General features: G+C 41.8%; 1 long non-coding RNA gene across 1 annotated transcript; it reads right to left on the reverse strand.

The window, feature by feature from the left end:
* Position 1: 1 nt before the first annotated feature.
* Positions 2 to 19,878, reverse strand: LOC103179190. Its single transcript, XR_487951.1, has 3 exons — positions 19,789 to 19,878; positions 6,535 to 6,600; positions 2 to 62 (listed from the first exon to the last, which is right to left on the reverse strand). It is a non-coding gene; the product is annotated as an uncharacterized LOC103179190 (long non-coding RNA).
* Positions 19,879 to 20,545: the final 667 nt, after the last annotated feature.

Consider the following 20,545-nt stretch of genomic DNA (forward strand, 5'->3'; position numbering starts at 1 on the left):
AGTTGGTTACGACGTATCTCTCTAGAATTTATCTTCTGCTTCATCTTCTCAAGGTATTTCTTCTGATAACATACAAGTACAAAGCAAATATAAGACAATAAGAATAACTAGAAACAGGAAAAAGCATCACATCTACCTTTATATGGTACATTTCTCATAAAAGAAGTTCTCGAAGTTCTTTACAAAATGAGATTAAACAGAAATGAAGAGAATGTTGTTATAAAGTGAGGTCCTGAGCTATAAAGAATAGAAGATCCCAGGTTTGATCTCTGGCCTATGGTAAAAAATAAAAACAAATGAGTTTGTAATACTGCCTCAAATTAGGTGCCAACCTGGTTTAGTTGGTTGCATTTGCACTTGAAGGTTGTGAGTTCAAGCCCTAAGCCAGGATTTTAAACTCATAGTCTAGGCTAATACTCCAATGCAATCAATTCTGGGACTGTTGCATTATTGGAGGTATCATCCTTCAATGAGACATTCAGTTGGACGTTAAAATTCCCATGGCACTATTCAAAAAGAGAAGGGAGTTTCTCCTAGTGACCTGGCCAATGAATCCTGTGAGTAAATTTGGTTATTCACTTAATGGTTGCTTGCAGACATTGTAATATGCAAATTGACTACCGAGTTTGCTCATAAAATACAGTCACTGCACTGCACTTTGACAACGTCATATTTAGGCACTGAAATGCAAGGATTATTTTATTTATTAAACTTATTTTAGGTCATTGTGGGTTTAGGTGCCCTGTTCTATTAAAAAGAAATGTGCATGTGCACAGGCCCTATCCCTGATGTACCAGAGGATGCTTAGCTCCACTGCAAACCATATTTCAGCCTTCAGGACAGGGAAATTAATACAAATATGAAAAATATGAAGGACTATTTCAAAAACATAGTGAAGAAATGCAACACGTGTGGTCTGACACACCAGGAAGGTTCAAGTCGTATCCATGATTCACACTGAATTAGCTGGAATGGCAATGTAAGGGAGGCAGAAGGTATATGCAGAGAAAATTGGCTTCAGCATCCCTGATCTAGGAAGAGGAAAGGGCATCTGACAGAATTTCTGATTGCTATTTAGTAACCTCCTCTATTTAGTGCCTGCTGAGTGAAGCTTGACTGTGATGCGCTCCACCTCAATCAATTACGACCTTCAAACCATCCATGGCCATGCTCCTCCCTATCTCTGTGACCTCCTAAACCCATACCAACCTACCCGTTCCCTCCGCTCAGCGGGCTCCGGCCTGCTTCACATCCCTGGCTTCGCCCATCATCATTGGGGGTCAGGCCTTCTGCCAGTCTGACCCCACCCTCTGTAACTCCATCCCGCAGTCCCTCCACCTCATCCCCTCCCTTGCCTGCTTCAAGACTCATCTCAAGACCCTCCTCTTCGACCATGCTTTCGATCACTCTCCTTCCCCCCCTGCCCTCCATCCTCCCCAATCCCGACCACCAGCTCGGGTCCAAAACACTGACTGTCCAGCACCTTGGGACGTCCTCCCGATGTGAAAGGTGCTATACAAATGTAATTTTGTTGTTGTTGTTGTGAAACCCTCACCTTAAGCATTCTGTAACGCTACCCTGTGTGAGGGCCGTTATATAAATGCAAGTTGTTGCTCAACGTGCTGGCACATATTGTCTAGCTCCTTTGTGAAGAATGAAGTACTTGAGAGTTATCGGCAATTCTCTTGCAGTGTCTGAGTTTAAATCAAATAGTTCCTGGATTGGGGCCGGGGGAGGAGATAGGATAGGATTTTTCGTTTTCATATACTTAAGCAGATGTGACTCTTGCACCTCATGAATGTCCATCATTATTTCAGCAACAACAACTTGCATTTATCTGGTGCCCTTCATGAGGGGTAGCGTCTCAGAGTGCTTAACAAATACTGAAGTTTCATGCCGGGAGGAGGGGGGAGGTGACTGTAGGCACAACCAAAGAGGAATTCTTCAGGTGTGATCTATGATGGGCAAGGAGGAATCAAGGTGAAGAAATTGAGGGAGACAGTTCCATAGTTTGGGGCCATAGTGGTTGAAAGCAAGGCCACCAATGATAGAGCAGAGGGGATGAGGGACAAGCAGGATGCTGGAGCCAGCTGAGCGGAGCCAGTAGCTAGTTGAGTGGTGAGAAGGCAGCTTAGAGAGGTAGAGAGTTACCAAGCCGTGAAGCGATTTATAAATGATTATGAGGATCTTGAAGTCAATCCATTCTGTACCAGGGAACCAGTGGAGCCTGGCTAGGACTGGAGTGATAGCAGTACAGAGTTTGATGTGGATACCAAGAAGAGCACTCAGAAGAGAGTGTTTTCCTTAGCCTCTGCCTTGGGCAAACTAGAGTTAGCCCACACATAACAATGTTCCTTATCTGAACTCTCTCTAGAGAAAACATGGGAAAAAGCTGCATGGAAATGGGGATGAGCAGCGGCAATCTCCAATGGATGGCAGCAGTGACAACCTACCTGAGCAGCAAAGTGCACAGCAGTGAAAAGGGAATGGGACAGAAACAGTCAATAATAATAATGATCTTTGCATTTGATATAGCACCTTATCATTTCTTCGAGACATCTCAAAGAGCTTCATAGAATACACTGTAAAGTATAGTGACTGTATATTTTATGAGCGAAACGCAGCAGCTAATTGCGCAACTGTGCAAAAAGAATCACAGTCAACTGTGGGGAGTTCAAAAAGGAGAAAGATGGGGGAAATATGAGTAGGTGAAAATAGCAACAAATTAATCAAGAACCATAGACAACATTATAGGTAGCATTCTGAAAGCAGTAATAAGTTCATGGTGCCGTTGCTCACAGACAGGTCATCAGCCTTACAAGGGTATTCACATCACTCAGGTGTAAATTGCAGGGAAACTTCACTAACATTAGGGGTGTCGCCAAGGTCACAGGTCTGCCTACACTTACATTCCTTCTCTGGGGTCTGGTACTCTCTGCAGACACTCATCAGACATCCAGCAGCTCCCCTGAGGACATGAAAAACTCAAGCTTTCCATGAAGCACTCAATCGGTGCCTAGCAGGATAACGGAGATGGAAAGGAATGTCTCTAAAGACTGCCCAAGACGGAATGGGTGGAAACCTTAATGGAGAAGCTCTGTGAAGCAGTTGGGGTACATCAACATGTACAAATAATTATAATCCTTGCATTTGATATAGAGCCTTATCATGTTGTTGAAACATGTCAAAGCACTTCACAGAATATACTGTAAAGTGGATTGATTGTATATTTTGTGGGCAAAACACAACAGCCAATTACGCACTGCAGTGTCCCATTAACAGTCGTGGATTGAGTGACCAAAATTATTTTTTGGAGGGTGGGAGGGATTATTATCCCCGGAAAGTGATCCGCCAATTACAAATAACCGGGCTTCTACTTATTGCTAGGTAAACAACAACAACAACAAGATTACATTTGTATAGCTTGTTGTTGTTGTACAGAGGCATGTGGAGCAACAGTAATATAATAATACAATAATACTTGCATTTGATATAGTGCCTTATCACATCTTTGAGATGTCTCAAAGCCCTTCACAATATACTGAAAAGTGAATTGACTGTATATTTTGTGAGTGTGTAAAGAAACTTGCCTAAGGTTTCGTTGTGCCTGGGAATCGAACCCGGGTCCTCTCCCTTGAGAGATGAGTGCTCTAAAAAATATGCTACAGGACTTCACAAATAATTAAAATGAACCAACTCCTCTCATTCTGCAGCACTGCAGAATATTTGTTTACATTACTAGAGCTGAGCCTGCTGCCCCAATAATCCCTTTGGCAAAAGCACCATTTTCTCCAACGCAAGGCCACACAGATTGGAAGCCGCAGGTTCAAATCCCAGGCTCTGCTGTGTTTGTTGATCTTAGTGTGGACACTACACTTTGACTTAGTGATACTGGGCTCGGGGGGGGGGAATATCAGCCAACTACAGGATCAAGACACCTTTTCTGTTTTCTTGACATGTGCAGATGTCAAATGAGTACAGATGGCTGTGATATGACTGTCATATTAAAAGATTTTGCCAGTGGAGTCCAAAGCATAATCTCTTCCTGACGTGTCAAAGCAGATTTTTAGTGGGTCATTGTAATGCACATCCAATTATCATCAGGAGTTGATATTTACAAATCCTCTTCAAATCCTGTGGTGGACACCGCATTTTTAACCCCAGTGGAGAGCATAGAAGCCATGACCCAAATATGTTCTCATTGGACTTTCATACATGATGAGCAGTTTCTGGTAGACAGTGTGTGACAGTAGATAACAGTGAGGAGTGGGAATCCTGCCTGATATTTTCATTGCACAATACACGGTTCTGAGAGTCAATTATACCACCCAAACCATATTCCTGCAGAGATCATCTAACTCAGCATAGCCCAGAGATTGAATCAGGGACCTAAGTGGCTCATCTCCTCACTGAGCAGACTTTCTGAGCAATGAGGGCATATAATATAAGGTACCATAGAATCATAGAATTATACAGTACAGAAAGAGGTCATTCAGCCCATCATGTCTGTGCTGTATCAATATGTTGTAACTTATATGATGTATATGGCAAGATCAATTCTTTGGATCTCTTCTAAGGTTATTTTGTGGGGTGGGCGGGAGGGAGAGAGAATTAGTAGAAGCATTCAAGGTAGCCTTACTGTCTCTGGGCTGGTGAGGGAAAAATCAAGCAGGACTCCAACTCTATATCACATCCCAACTCTGCATCACTACACAACAACTTCTGTCGGAAAGTGTTCTTGTGTGGAGATTGGGTGAGGGCAAGATTGGGTGAGCTCAGTTGATTTCCCCCATTCACCCACCCTGTGGTGACACAGCAGCCTTGAAAAGATGTCCCAGAGGGACCTGATAGAGGTTTATAAGATTTTAAATGAGATTAAGAAACTTAACCCAGAACACATCTTTTGGATACATTAAGACAGCAGAGAAAGGGGACTCAGGTTCAAAGTTTCAAAGGACAACTTCAGGACAGACACCAACAGGCAATTTTAATGTCTGGAATGGGTTACCAAGGAGGGATGATGAGGCCAGCACTGGTCTCTTTAAGAACCAGCATAATGCTGGAGTGGGAGTATAGTGGTGGGTATTCTGAAAGGATGAGATGAAATTGACTGAACGGCTTCTCCACCTAAATCACTTCTGTGACCTTGTGATCCTCACTGTCCAGACGCACACTTCTCACTGGTCTCCCTAGTTTCACTCCCAGAGGTTCCAGCTCATCCAGATCCATAAAGCCCGTATCTCAAGACTCCATGTAACCATTATCCCCATCCTCATTCACATCTTTTCACACCTCCCAACATCAAAGGCACTACACCAAATGTAAATCTTATTATTTATTTTTTATTATCTTATCCTCATTGGTTCTCCGCTCCCAGAGGGTTGATTTCAAGATCCTCGTTCTGACCTTCATATCCCTCCACGCTCTTGTCCCATGCTACCTCTGCAATCATCTCCAGCCACTTCCTTCACTCTGCAAGGCATGTCGTCCACCCCCCTCTGCCCCACTAGTGGTGGCTAACGGAAAAAACACCAGCAAAGTCATCTGGTTTTCTGGCACAACTCCTAGTCTCTGCTACCATCACTAGTGTAACAAGAACACCCAAAGAAGTGGCAACTCTCGAATGTGCAAAGGTTTTAACACCATTGCAATACTTGTGAGGTGACATTCAGATCTTAGTGCCTATGTGGAAACTCATTAGAGGCATCACTAGAGGTCCGGACGATAAGTGAAACCAGTTCAACATTAGTATTGTGCTTTATCTACCTACCCACCTACCTCTGTTTCTCGCTCTCTCTCTCTGTGGAAGGAACATATATACCAACACACAAATGACAAAGTCAAGTTGATCAGATAATAAGTAATACATTATACAATTTGTAACTGTAACTCCTATTATAAATTGCTGTTTTTCCTCTTTTGAATCAACGGCATAACATATGCATATTAAACCTACTTACGGATAAATAGTCAAATTTATTTCATCGAAAAAGAAAAATGGGAAATAATTCCCTCCTCGTGGCACCCCTGTGCTAAGACTACCAGATCAGTATGCATTTGTAGTCCGTAAATGATTTAAAAATTTTGGAGTATTTAGGATTTACAGTATATTAAGGTATGCATATTGATGAGTTAAAGGTGCCTCACACAGCTGAAGGAAGTGAAGCCCTGTTTCTTTGATGCTGTGAGAAAGCTTTGTAGTTTCCAGCTCTGTGTATGTGTTACCTCAGTAAAAGTGTATAGAGACTCCGTGAAGCAGGAAGCAGTATATACTGTGGTGGCCTATGCAACCCATTCTATTGTTTAGGCCCATTCTCCACAACTTACTAATTGCTATTACCATGATAAAGAGGAGAATTCGTCTGCTTTTCTTTTTTTCTCATTCATTTTTCTGCCTGTTTTCTGCAAGCTTTCGCCAATTGTTACAGTCACACCTTGTCCTCCGCCAGACGGAATCATGAAAGGACACAAGTAAACATTACAACACAAGGCCTTCTGGAGTGAAGGCATCCTAACCTTCTGTCTGCAACTTACCACAGTCTGGGCCTTGATCTGCTTGTTTAAAATCACTTGGAAGGAAAAGGGTTGGGGAGCCACAAGCTGTGAAGAAGAAATGCACCAGGCAGAGCAACATTATAATTGATTTACAAGTAGTATAAATATTCAGGTGCAAAAATGATACAGTATTACATAGTTACTTCTATTTAAAAAAACACAATGGGGCAATCTGATGGTGTTGCATATTACAATGATAACATATGGATTGGTCAGTAGAGCTGACAACATCAGAGAAAAATTTTGCATTTCTCCACAAAATACAGTCAATCCACTTTATAGTACATCATATGAAGCGCTTTGCGACGTTTGAATGATGTGATAAGGTGCTATATCAAATGCAAGAATTATTGTTATTACAAATATGAAAACCTGATTAAAACATACAAAGGGTGCTATTCCATTAATTGGTAAAATTACCAGCCTTGCGATTGTACGCTAAAAGTGTGATTTCCCTATAAACTTATAATGGAATTTGTCATTTATAAGGGAGAAATTCCAGCTGGGTCCAAATTTATTCTTATTGTCTTAGCAATTCGGAGAATGTAGAATTTAGCATATTATTGAATTCAGTCTTTCTTTGAAACTGCTTTTCTGTGATTCTCAAAAGAACTTACAGAAAACTGGCTTCAATATGAAGACAATAAACAAGAACTTGTCGAATTCTAGATGCTCTAAGTTGCTGAGAAACTGGAGTAAATCTGGACCCAGATGGAATTTCTCTCCCGTTATATTGGGAGTTCGAATTGATAACTTTATTGGCTAGTGGAATTTTATCTCAATGGACCTGTGTTTATTTTTAATAATACTTACATTTAGTATAGCGCCTCTCATATGGGGGCCATCCCAAAGCATGTCACAGGATATATTGTAAAGTCCAGTGACTGTGTGTCTTATGGGTGAACACGGCAGCCAACTTGTGCACAGCAATTCTTTTACATTAAAAAAACAACAAATTACATTTTTACAGCACCTTTCACATTGGGAAGACGTCCCAAGGCGCTGGACAGTCAGGAATTTGGACATTTTTGAAACAAAGAGGATGGCTGCCACTTTTGACCTAATGAGTAATGCTTGGCATTAGCGGGTCTGTTGGTGAAACATCATTTCACATCCAGAACTCCTCACATACTAAATACTGATCTTGATCTCTGGTGGTGGTGGGGTGGGGTGGGGATAAGCATTAAGCAGGTATGAGTCAGTTCTCCGCAGACAGCTTAAGAGTTGATGTGTATCTGGTGCGTGCCTCTTGTGATTCTCATAGTAGCTAGTTACGAAATAGAATTGTCAGCAGCATAGGAGCAGGTCACCTACTTTGAATCAGGAGTAAGTGTATGACATAGGGAGATTTACACAGAGGGACAAGAGAAATACACACAAGGGAAGCTTAAGTTTAAAAATATGAGGAAGAGCAAATAAATGTTATGCATTTGTTTCTGGTACAACAAATAAAGCTCTGTCACGGAACTAATGTACTTTAATATACAACATAGTGAATTTGAGGTGAATTTCTGCAGAAATGCTTTCCTGGTTTTTCCGGGAATTTATTGTGCATTTAAATACCCAATGTGCGACGATGGTACTTTAACAAAGCTGATGCATCAACGGATTACATTTTCATTGGTACACAGTTAAGTAAACACTCTTTATCAACATTCACCTACAATTTGTTTTGGTCAGCCGAGTGTCTGACACATACGGAAACCCATCAACATGCTTAGGAGTGTCCAAACACATGGAAATTCCAGAGATAGACTGTTGGAAAGGAATGCACACTCTCTCCCTGGAGGGACACATCCCGCTTACCTAATTCCGGCAAGTATTAGTCGCAGGTTGGCCAGAGCCAAGGCCTGGGGATCCGAGAGTGTGCGTTGGAGTACTGCAGGAGTCTAACCATCTAAAAATGCATAGCTTGTCATTGATATTGCTGTCCGGCAAGCTTTCCCGCTGCTTGTCCCTAATCGTTAGGGCTTTGGCTTGCAGGGTTAACAGGAGCTGAGTGGCATGACTCCCTGCTCCCAGTGACTGGCCTTGGGATGTCCTCCCAATGTGAAAGGGGCTATATGAATGTAATTTTGTTGTTGTTGTTGTTGTTGTTGTTGTGGTCTGATCTTCCAAGTCTTGCTGATGAGCCAGGCCCAGCAGTGCCCTGGAATACTGCGGACCTGCCTGGCTCAGGAACTGGACTACCGAGACTGCTGCAGAGGGCTGGCCCAGGCATGTCACCTTGGAGCCAATTCAGCTGACCTCCCCCCCCACCTGCCTTCCAAGCAGGATAGTCACTAGTGGGTCGTTCGACATTTGACAAGTGCGGGTTTGAGCACTCACTAGGTGGATGAGATTGACCTACAAAAACACAGCTACTGCACATTATAGAATATCCTGTAAAGCCCTTTGAGATGTCTTCCCTATTTGAAAGGTGATATATGAACTACATGGAATAATATTATTAATATTAACACTTGTTTCTTGAATTGTATTCAGAAGGTATCAGTAAAATAGAGCAAATAATGATGTTGGCCTGATGTAATATTCATTGCAATTACACAGCAACTTTAATATCAAATGCAAGGTTTATTATCAAAACTTTTCAAAGTGCTTCACAATTAATTGCCATCAAGCACAGTGGTTGTTGTTGTTGGCAGTCAACTTGTCCACAGTGAACTCAAACAAAGAGCCATGAATTAAATGACCAATTTATATTAAGAATTGCTGAACAGGACATCAGAACACAGGCTAAATTTGTATTTTATATTTCACTGGTAGACTACCTGCAGAATACACTCCCAACAATGGTCCTTGTGAGTTTCTGTCAATCTAGTGATATAAGTTGCTCTTCTATTTTTAATTGTCACATTCATTCTTCTCAAGCTAGTTGGGACTGCAATAGAAGCAAAAATGCTGAAATCTACGTAGATTTCTGCCTGCTGAAAACTGACCATTTGGCATGGGGATGGAAAGGAAGCTGGTGGATTGATTGTGGTTGGCCAATGCAGTGAAAAGAAGCTGATACATGTACAACATTAAGTATCAGCTTAGCTCAATTAGTAATAGTCTCATCTCTGATTTAGCAGATTGTTGGTTCAAGCCACGTAGGAATTTGAGCTCATGGTCTATGATGCATTCAAAAGTGGTATTGGTGCTGATAAACCCAAGATCTTGTCTGCTGTTCTTCATGTGGACATTAAAGATGCTATGACACTGTTTTAAAGAGGGAAGGTACTTTCTCTTGGTATCTTCTAGATAAATTGATCATTTGCTTTACTTCATGACTGTTCGTACCTTTCAACACAACTGGCCACCGGGTTTGCCCATGAAAACAGAAACTACACTTGACAGTACTTTTATCAGTCAGCAGGTGTCTGACATGTATGGAAACCCATCAGCATTTTTAAGAATATCCAAACCAAACTGAGAGTTCCATGTATCCTGCCTATACATGGGAATTCCAGAGATGTTCAGTGGAATGGAATGTACACTCTCTTCCTGGAGGGAAACATCCTGCTTACCCAATTCTAGAGAGTATCAGGCGCCGGTGGAGAAGAGCCAAGACCTGGGGACCCCAGAGTGTGTGCTGGGGAACTGCTGGAGTCTAACCAGCTAAAACTGCGTAGCTTGCCATTGAAAGTATTGTCTGGCCAGCTTTCCTGTTGTTTATCCAGCTAGGACCATACTACCCATCAGGGCGTTGGTTTGCAGGGTTAATGGAAGCTGAGTGGAAAGAGCCCAGTGACTGGTCTGCCTTTTCAAGTCCTGCCAATGAGCTAGGCTGGAGTATCTGCGGATCCACCTGGCTCAGGAACTGGATCACTGAGACAGTCATAGTTGCCTTGATTTTGACAATCATATCACCTTGGAGCCAATTCAGCTCCAAGGAGGCATTGCTTACCTCCCCTCCAAGGTTTGACATATTTGAAATAATAATAATCCTTACATTGATATAATGTCTTTCACATTGGAAAAATGTCTCAAACCGTTTCACAGGATTTGTTGTAAGTGTAGGTATATTTTACTCAGCAACTAATTTGTGCACAGCAATGTCCCACAAATAGCCATGTGAATGAACCTTTTTGAAAGCTTTGGACACAATAATGGGCTATAAAAATGTAAATTATTTAATTCAATGACTTTGTATGACTTGGACTTTTCCCCCTCACCACCACTTTCCCATTTAGAAAGTATCCCAATCTGATATTCTTTTGACTATAATGTACTACTGTACCTCAAACTTTGTAACATTAAACTGCCATAGTTCCACCAACCCATTCAATCTATGATGCTTTGTAATTTTCTGCTCCCTTCTTCACTCCATGGTACCTCCCTAGCTCTCCGACATCCTCACTCCCCAATCCACCACCCGGCGCCTTCGCTCGACTGGCACTCACCTCATGCTTGTCCCTTACACCCTCCACTCTACCATCGGAGGTTGCGCTTTGAGCCACTACGCCCCGAAGCTCTGAAACACTTTTCCTCAATCCCTCTGCCTTGTCGCCTCTCTCCCCTTTTTGAAGTCCTGCCTGAAAGCCTTCCTTTTCGACCATGCTTTAGTCATCTACCCCCCACCTGGCTCGGATTCACCCTCCTCCACTTTGAAGCGCTCTGAGACACTACATTGGAGGGCGCTATATGAGTGCAAGTTGTTGTTGTTGTTCATGATTCATTGCATCTTCTAGTTTTCTGCTCAGCCAGGAACATTGCTTATCACAATGCATAACATTTTAATGTGCTGCCAATAGTAAATTAATCAAAAAATTATTTCCTCAATCTGTCATCATAAATGTAACGTCAAGCACTAATGAAAGGTCACTAGTGCAAGGGGGCATAAAGTGAATGGGTTGGACTCTGTCCTAGAGTAAGTTTTGCATGGTTGTAGAAAAAAGCAGGTTCAATGGTCCAGTCTCACTCCACAATTTATTATCTTATCTAGTAATTGTATCTAATATGCCATTTAAATCACCCTTGGCAACTCAGCCCTGAAAGCAAATTTTGTCAGAGCAGTTCCTTGGGTTGCTGTGACATTCTTCTAGCTTCCCTTCTTAAGGAATTCTGTAGAGATTAGAACCTATTTTCTAAAAGAATAGAAGCCCTTCAACTGAAAAGATGGGACGGCCAGATTGACTGTAACAATTTTTACTAATCCAGCAATCTTTACTAATTTACAATTTTTACTAATCCACCAATCTCTGGTTCCTGTACATGGCAGGACAATTAGTACAACAACAAAATTACATTCGTAAAGCACCTTTCAGGTCGGGAAGACATCCCAAGGCACTGGATAGTCAGAGTTTCGGACCTGAGCTGGAGATTGGATCAGGGAGGGTGGAGGGTAGGATGGGAAGCAGGGTGATCAAAAGCACAGCGGAAGAGGAAATTCTTGAGATGGATCTTGAAAGGGGACTGCAGGATGGAGTTCCAGTGGGTGGGGGCTGAGTGGCAGAAAGCCTGCCCGCCAATAGTGGGGCGAGCAAGGCAGGGAACATGAAGTAGGCCAGAGCCCACTGTGTGGAGGGAGCGAGCAGGATGGTAAGTAGTTAGGAGGTTGCAGAGGTAGGGGGGAGAAAGACCATGGAGGTGTTTGAAGGTGAGAACCAGGACCTTGAACTGTATCCTCTGTGTGATGGGAAGCCAGTGGAGTCGGGTGAAGATGGGGATAGTGTCATTATCAGAGGTGCTGTCCTACCGATGTGAAATGCGCTACATAAAGACAATTTGCTGTTGTTGTTGAAATGTAATACCATGAGCTAAAATGTAATGTAATGCCTCTCCCTCCACTCCCCCCACCCACCCACCATCTACCATGTTCTGTGGCTCCAATAGCTCTGAAGTGGGATACAGTGATAGTGGATATAACCAGCTTAGTCTAGGCCTGTTCAAAAAGCTGTGGGATCCATTTGTTATCTTTTTCAATCAAATGCTGCAGGCAAGTCAATGCTGACTCATCAGAGGTATGAATCCACCCCACTGCATATCCGTCTAGCCTTTCAGGTCTTTCCAAGTATATTAGAATTAGGCATCTAATTCTGTAGCTCCTCCGATGAGCTACTGGATAAAGACAATATTAGACTGCATACAACCCAAATACTTGGGGATTTGAATCGTGGAATGTGCTTAGTTATCTGAGCTCAGGTGGAGCAGCAGTTGGGAGTTTCGTGCTTCTAGGGTTAGAAAATGGGAAGTATCAGTCAGGTTTTTGCTTTTTATTTCTGTCTAAAAAGTCTAACAGGAAGCTACAAATCAGACAGATACAGTACAGCTGAGATACCTTTGATGACTACATAGCCTGCTGACACTCATTGTCAAGGGTCAAACAGCGGTAATTTGTACAATATACTGAAACCATACCAGTAAAACAACTCTACTGGTATGTCAGTCTAGACTGTCAGCTCAAAGTACTGACGTAGGGTTTGAACCTAAAACCGTCAGACCAAGAGACAAGAGTGATGTCATTAAGCCAGGCTGACACCTTTACAGTGTTTCTGGTTTCCAGATCTTCCAAATCTTTAGATCTCCAGGATTAGCAATTTTCCTTTTATTTCTGCTCTGGATCACATCATTGCTGGAAGCAGATAGCTCCAGGAGTGTCAAAAGGCACAACACTCCAATTATGGCGCATATCAGTCCTGGATCCAGCAACACACATTTACACTTTAAACATTGGTTAGGTGTAACATCTGGGAGACCTAGCCTGAGGGGCAGGTGTCTGCAGGCATCAGGCACAAAGTGGACGGTAGACTTCAGTGTCAATTTAAAATAACAATTCCACAATCTTTTAAAAAGGTGTGAACGATGCAGTGTGTGATGTGATTGACAACATGGTACATTCCGCTTCTGGAGATGTACCAGTGATAACTGCCATGGAAAAACATGGCGCTCTCCCCCACATCCGTCACCTCCCCCACCTTCATCAAGATGCTTTCACCCCAAAGCTGCAGGCTGCGGCTATTGAGCTGGCTGGCGATGCTTTTGATCTTGCACAGATGCTGACATTTCAGTGCTGGTGAGGAACACTGGCTTAACTCAACTTGCTCAGTTGGCGCACTCTTGACTCCAGGTCAGAGATTCATAGACCTCACATCAGGACACTTTGATGCAGTGCTGGAGGAGCACTGCATTGGCAGAGGTATCGACCTTTGAATGAGACGTTAAACCAAGTTCCCATCTACCTGTGCTTCAGGTGACCCTCATTAGCTGCTTGTGGAAGCTTGGTGGTGCAAAAACAGCTGCATATTTATCTACTAAAACAGTCAATCCACTTGACAATGATAATTGTAAAATACAGTCACTATACTTTACAGTAAATCCTGTGAAACACTTTGAGACGTCCTCCACACATGAAAGGCTCTATATCAAATGTAAGGAATATTATTTTTATATAAGAAAATAAGAATTTGCTCAGTGTTAGAAGACCAAGGTCCATTCATTTCGCCTTCCACCATCCTGGCAGTCACTTGACAAGACGCTTGACAGATGTGTTTCTTTCTTTCTGAGGTCCACACAGAAATTAACCAAAATTGACCGTGAAGCATTTGAGGCATAATAATGTGCTATAATAATGCAAATTCCCTCCACTAGCTGTTTGAGGGTAGAGTGTTTTGGGTTTTCGAGGAAAGCTGATGGAAGCTAAGATTTTGCCACCATCCCTCCTGTTAAAATTGTCCATTATGGTCAACAGGCCATCAAATTGTCCATTATGATCTCCACCAGGATTGGAGCTGAGGTGTTAAATTGCACCCCTGGGCTAAGAAAGTGAAAATCAGGCAGGGTCTCCAATCCTGATCCTCACAAAGTGACTTCTGGAAGTATCCATGTGTAATAATAACAAATAATAACCCTTGCATTTAATATAACGCCTATAGCATCAAGACAACTGAAAGCAGGATCCAATACCATACAAAATTACATTTGTAAGGCACCTTTCAGATTGGGAAGACATCTCAAGGCACTGAACAGTCAGGCATTAGGATATGCTATAATGTGGTGTGATTCTGTGTATTTTGTGGTCAAATGCAGCAGGCAATTCGCACACAACAATGTCCCCACAAACATCCATGGAATGTGACTAATTTTATTTAGATGGAGATGTAGGTTAAGAAGAAATTGGCCAGGCTTGAATAGCAATAATACCATGTAGGCTATTGTGTGAAGAATTCTACTCCAGCAAGAGTCAGTGTTTTCAGGAGACAAAGAGGGAGAGAATGAGCTAGTGTTGGGCACTAGACATAGGTTGATCTTGCAGTGAGCACCTTCCATAATACTGGTGACGATGATACCATTATGGAAGTAGAATATTTTGGTCTTGGAATTAATTTAGGAAATGTAAACAATTAAGCTGAAATAAGAGAGATAGAAACATAAAAATCTACAGTGCAAAAGGAGGCCATTAGGCCTATCGAGACTGCACCGGCTCACAGAACAAAGACATCACTTCAATCCTACCGTCCCATTTTATCCCCATAGCGATTCAAGCACCTCACTCTCAGATGCCTATATACTTCCCTTTCAGGTGCCTATCTACTTCCCTCTTGAAAGCTACAATAGACTAGGTCTCGTCCACCCTACTCAGCAGAACGTTCTACATCCCAACTATTCTCTGGATGAAAAAATTCCTCCTAAGTTCTTCTTTTGTTCTTCTTGTGGCTATCTTACAATTATGTCCCCTAGTTACTTACTTCCCATCAATGGAAATAGGCTCTCTCTAACAAAAACCCTCATAATTTTATAGATCTCAATTAGATCGCCCTCAACCTTGTCTGCTCCAATGAAATAACATTAGTCCTTCATCTCTGGAATCATTCTTCTAAATCTCCTCTGCACCCTCTCCAAGGCCTTAACATCTTTCCTGAAGTGAGGTGCCCAGAACTGGATGCAAAACTCCAGGTGCAATGATTTATACAAACTTAGCATAGTTTCTCTACCGTTGTACTCTATGCCCCTGTGTATAAAAACATTCAGCATAGCATTAGCCTTCTTTAGCCTTCTAATCCAAATTCAACTATTTTCCTGTAAAATAAAAGAGAAGGGGTGAGGAGAATCAGTTGGGAAGTCAATGTTTTGGATTTTATTTAATAAGACAGCGAGCGCCGGAAAGTACCTGAGACAACTAATTAGAAAAAGGAAGTAGAAGTGAGCCCAGCCTCTTGTAAACATCAAAGGTAAAAGTGAATCTTCACGTCCTTTTCTTCTGCCCCAGATTCCTTTCCTGTCTCCCTCCCCCCACATCACCCTTGCCATCCTGCAGCTGTTAGCTCGACTTGTATATCACAGTGTTAAACTTGCCTCCTCACAGCCCATAAACTTACAGTGAATCATCATGGGCAGGTGTCAGCATTTTTTTATATAAGTCTTCTGTTCTGCCTCTCTACCCTACCCACTCCCCCCCCCCACCCCACCCCACTGAGATGTTGACAATAGTAGCTTGTCTGAAGGTGAGACACTTATTTTTCAGAGAGGGACCATTGACACCACACATACCCTTCACTTTAAGCTGGTTTAATGACCTTGTTCACTATTGCCAGGGCCTAAAAAATGAATGGATTAAAGAACAGGTCTGCAGATTCAGAAGAGTCAACAAAAGAGCACAGCCCAACTGAAACTATTGCCATTGTAAGTGTTTAACAAAACACCAACGTGAAAGAAGGCTGTGCACTTGCAGAATCATTTGAGACTGACCTGTAAATAGTCTGGGGGTAAGTGATGGTAATGAGCTGGAACAGTTTGGTGGCAATCTGCCTAGATCAAGCCTTAACGGGTATAAACAGTACAAAATGCATAGTCAATCCACTTTACAGTATATCCGTTGAAGCATTTTGAGATGTCTCCAAGACGCGATAAAGCGCTATATCAAATGCAAGGGTTATTATTATTATTATTGTCAATTCACATGAAACTCCTACTCACAATTCTTGCCTATGAGCTCAAGTCCAAACTTTAGGCTTATACCCACAATGTTCTGACTGAGATGTGAAAGTATTAATAACTGAGCGAAACTGACACCTAGATATATGTTAAAAAAGTAAAAAGTAAAAGTTTCAGGCAGGAGGAGGTGATTGAACCATCTAACCTACCTGTTCCAATTCCTTAAATAATTCCATTCAGACACATCCATCTCATCATCTAATAAGTCTAAATCCTTTCAAATTCCGTTTGGCTCAATGGTGCACTCTCGCCTCAGAGCCAGAAGGTTGTGGGTACAAATCCCACGTCAGGAATTGAACTCACATAGTCTAAGTTGTCACTCCAATGCAGTGCTGGGGAGTTGTTGCATTGTCTGAGGTGCCGTCCTTTGTATGAGATGTTAAACCAAGGTCCCGTCTGCTTGTTCAGATGGACTTTAACGATCCTATTGTGCTATTCGAAAAGAGAAGAGAGTTTCTCCCGGTGCCCTGGCCAATAACCCCCAAAATAAAATTGGTCATTCATTTCATGGCTGTTTGTGGAATATTGATGTGTGCAATTGGCTGCTGTGTTCGCCTACAAAAAAATACAAGGTTACTCTAATTCACAATAAATTCTGTGAAGTACTTTGGCGCATCCTCCTGATGTGAAAGGCTTTGTGCCAAATGCAAGGATAATTATTATTTGCTCACACAGTCAACACTGTCTGAAATGACCTCAGTACAATATTCAGAAATAGCAGCGTACAATTTATTTCAGCAACCTGATCCAAATGATTAGAATGTCAATTTCATAAGGAGGATAAATAAGTAGGATAAAGCTGTGAATAAATAAAATTGATCATTCACTTTGTGGCTGTTTGTGGGAGATTGCTGTGCTCAAATTGGTTGCCTTGTTTGCCGACAAAATACACTTTACCGTATATCCTGTGAAGCACTGTCAGATTTCTTCCTGGTGGGAAAGGCACTATCTTAAATGTAAGGATTATTATTAACAGACAATGAAGGTCCCGACTTAATCTACGAGGATCTAACATGCTCCTGTTCCAAGCAATGGATGTAAAAAGTGTGAGAGCTAGTGAAGAGCACATGGGAAACCCTATTTTTTATTCCAGCTAACCTTGAATACTTTATTCGTAAAAGCTTAATGCTTGTCTAAAACATCAAAAGTCACCTTGTCTTGGCTTGTAAGATTTTTTGTCTTAAAATTTAAGATTGCGCAGAGTTTGTGGAAAATTCTTAAATTCAGTCTTATTTAAATGTCAGTTTTTCTGCAGTTCTTGACAAGAACTGGCTTTCTAATTAAGACTGAATTTAAATATTTCCTTTCCATGGTACTGCATGATCTTGAATTTTGAGACAAAATCTAAACTAGGTGAAATTTTGGACCTCAAATCATTCTTTTACCATGAGAGAAGTTAGAACTCTTATTCTTTAAGTATTGACTAGAATCTTTCAACAGAAGGCTTGAATGTAAAGTATTTGCAGGGTTGAACTGAGCAGGATTCCCTGAAAGATATTTGATTTAAATCCTGCAACACAGTCGAAGGAGCACAGGGGTTGAAGGGATATCTGGGGCTTGACTAAATTCACAAGTGTTTAGAATGCATCACCTTTCTATATCCTTACACTTGCCTACATTTTCAGCTTTTTGCTACAGTAAGGTTAACTTTTACAGTGGCTAAGAAAACTGCTGATGGTTGTGGGCTTTACAAACTGTGGGTTTGTCACACAGTAGAGTTAAAGATTTTCCAGTGCTTGTTAGATTCTCAGTGTTTCTAATGTTGCTGCAATGTTACTATCTGCTCTTTCCTATGAGAAATCAGACTGCAAACTTCATATTTTTCTAAATATTTCTTTAAACACTTAATATTCTGGTAAAACTTCACGGAGAATATGCCCATGTTGAACAGCAACTATTGTTACAACATCTGATGACTTTTAATCAGACACTGATTAAAAACACAGTCGAAGGAGTCTGACCTGCACAAAATAGTGTAGTGACTGTGTGTTTTGTGGGCAAATAAACACCTCGAAAGATAAACCTGTAATGCCAAATACTGCACAGGTTACATATTTCATCTACCCTCACTAAAAGACGTTTGAGATGCCTCCTTCAGTGTTTCCTTTGGGGGGGCGGAGTGGGGGTGGGGGTAGTCTTAAATGCTCCTAGACATTACCCTACGTGAAAGGTTCTATATAAATGCAAGTTGCTGTACTTCAATTAAGTAAAATGCCTAAACATGCCACAAACACGACTACCACAAACATGACTGTTTGTGGGACACTGCTGTGCGTGATTGGCCGGCGCGTGTCACCCCCAAAATATACAGTCAATTCACTTTACAGTATATTCTGTGAAGAGCTTTGAGACGTCTTGAAGACATGATAAGGTGCTATATCAAATGCAAGGATTATTATGTCCAGCTCTGTTTTCTTTGATTTTTCAGGAAAATACTAACTGTGTTCCTTGTATTTTAAAGCTGGATTGAGCTTCTCATGGGGAGCATGAGGTGGGGGGATGGCCTACAATGGTCAACCTCTCACCCAAACATTGTGACAAACTCGGGGGGGGGGGGGGGGGGGGGGGCGGAGTAGCAAGAGGTCACTCGGAGCCAGTCATCGACTGAGGCATTGACATGGGTGGAATTTTTGACAATGTGCTAATATCATCAATGATAATTATTGCATCACACATCACCATTTTTCTCCCCACAGAGGATAGCATCCCACCTGCCAGGGCAAAGGGCTGCATAGGCAGTTAGTGAGTAATGTCCCTGCCAATTCTTCTGACCGCCAGGCTGGCTTTTGTTTACCCACTTTTTAGCAGGCTCTAATGTAACCCTGCTTCTGTAGCACTGAGTTGACTTTGACAGTAACATGTGAAAAAATATTCTCAAATAACAATCCGACCCAGTATGCCTTTCTACTTCGGCACCACTACACACAAGTTGAGATGGTGGCGTTCCCCATCAGCCCCCTCCCCTCCCATTTTCTTACAGATTTCTTTAATCTGTCTTCAGGTTTTGCAAATGTATCTCTTCAACAATACATGCAATGTGTTACTGCTCTTTATCTCCTAAGTGTCAAGAAGCAATGGCTAATGCTAGATTCCCCCCACCCTCACTGACACTTCATTCACAAGAGCTTCAATTTCCCTCCTGGGATTTGTAGGAGGGAATCCCCCCCCTATGGATCCAAGCGGTATTTTCAGCACCTACTCACTTTAGGTGACAACAATTAATTAGCTGGAGAGGAAAAGAAGTATTAATCCCAACACTGGCCATTGTAGCTGCCACTGAGAAACACAGTTAAATGGGGCTGCAGGTTTGGCACCTACCTTAGGAAACATTTGCTCAATTCCTTCTTGCACTTTCTTTTGTTTGCTCTCGAGATGGTTTATGCATTGGGACGCTGGTAATCCTGGGAGCCCACCCTGTAAGGTTAAGAAATGGGGTTGAGAGGAAAAACTCGAGTGAACAGTTATTTGATTGAAAAGACTCTGAGCATGATGCTTGGTTCAAGAATTCATTATTTTTAGAAAATCACAGACGTTGAGAATATTCACCTTAGTAATGTTTTTGCAAATGGTTGCTAATCAACGGTTTAACAAGATTGTAATCATTGATATGGAGACCCTTTTTATGCAATCACTAATACACTTGAACAGAAAGCACATTGAAAGAGAATACAACAAAAACAGCATTAACACTGTGGCCTGCTGTTTGGTGATCTCCAGGAAGCATCAGAGACAGATTATTAGATTGTTATTAGTATAGTTAAATAAACATTAAGAGTGTAATGCTTACAGCATGTTGTGGAACCCAGGTGTAATATTCCCCTCCACATTCTAAGTCCAGCAAAATAATACCTCAAGTAGGAGTTACATAACAGTTTACAGCTGATAAATTATAAATGCGGTGTCTGTACATTCCATTGTAAAAGAGCAAGTTGCGACCACATTTTAGAACCTTTATAGTGACTGATGTTAAAGCTCACTTTACATAGAGCTAAATTTAATCATAGTTAGAGCTTCATTAAAGTTGCCTAAAACAAAGTAGTTTAGTCTAGATTTAGCAGCCACTTGATTAGTTCAG

Source organism: Callorhinchus milii, unplaced genomic scaffold, assembly GCF_018977255.1.
Source record: "Callorhinchus milii isolate IMCB2004 unplaced genomic scaffold, IMCB_Cmil_1.0 Scaffold3, whole genome shotgun sequence".
NCBI classification, from domain to species: Eukaryota; Metazoa; Chordata; class Chondrichthyes; order Chimaeriformes; family Callorhinchidae; genus Callorhinchus; species Callorhinchus milii.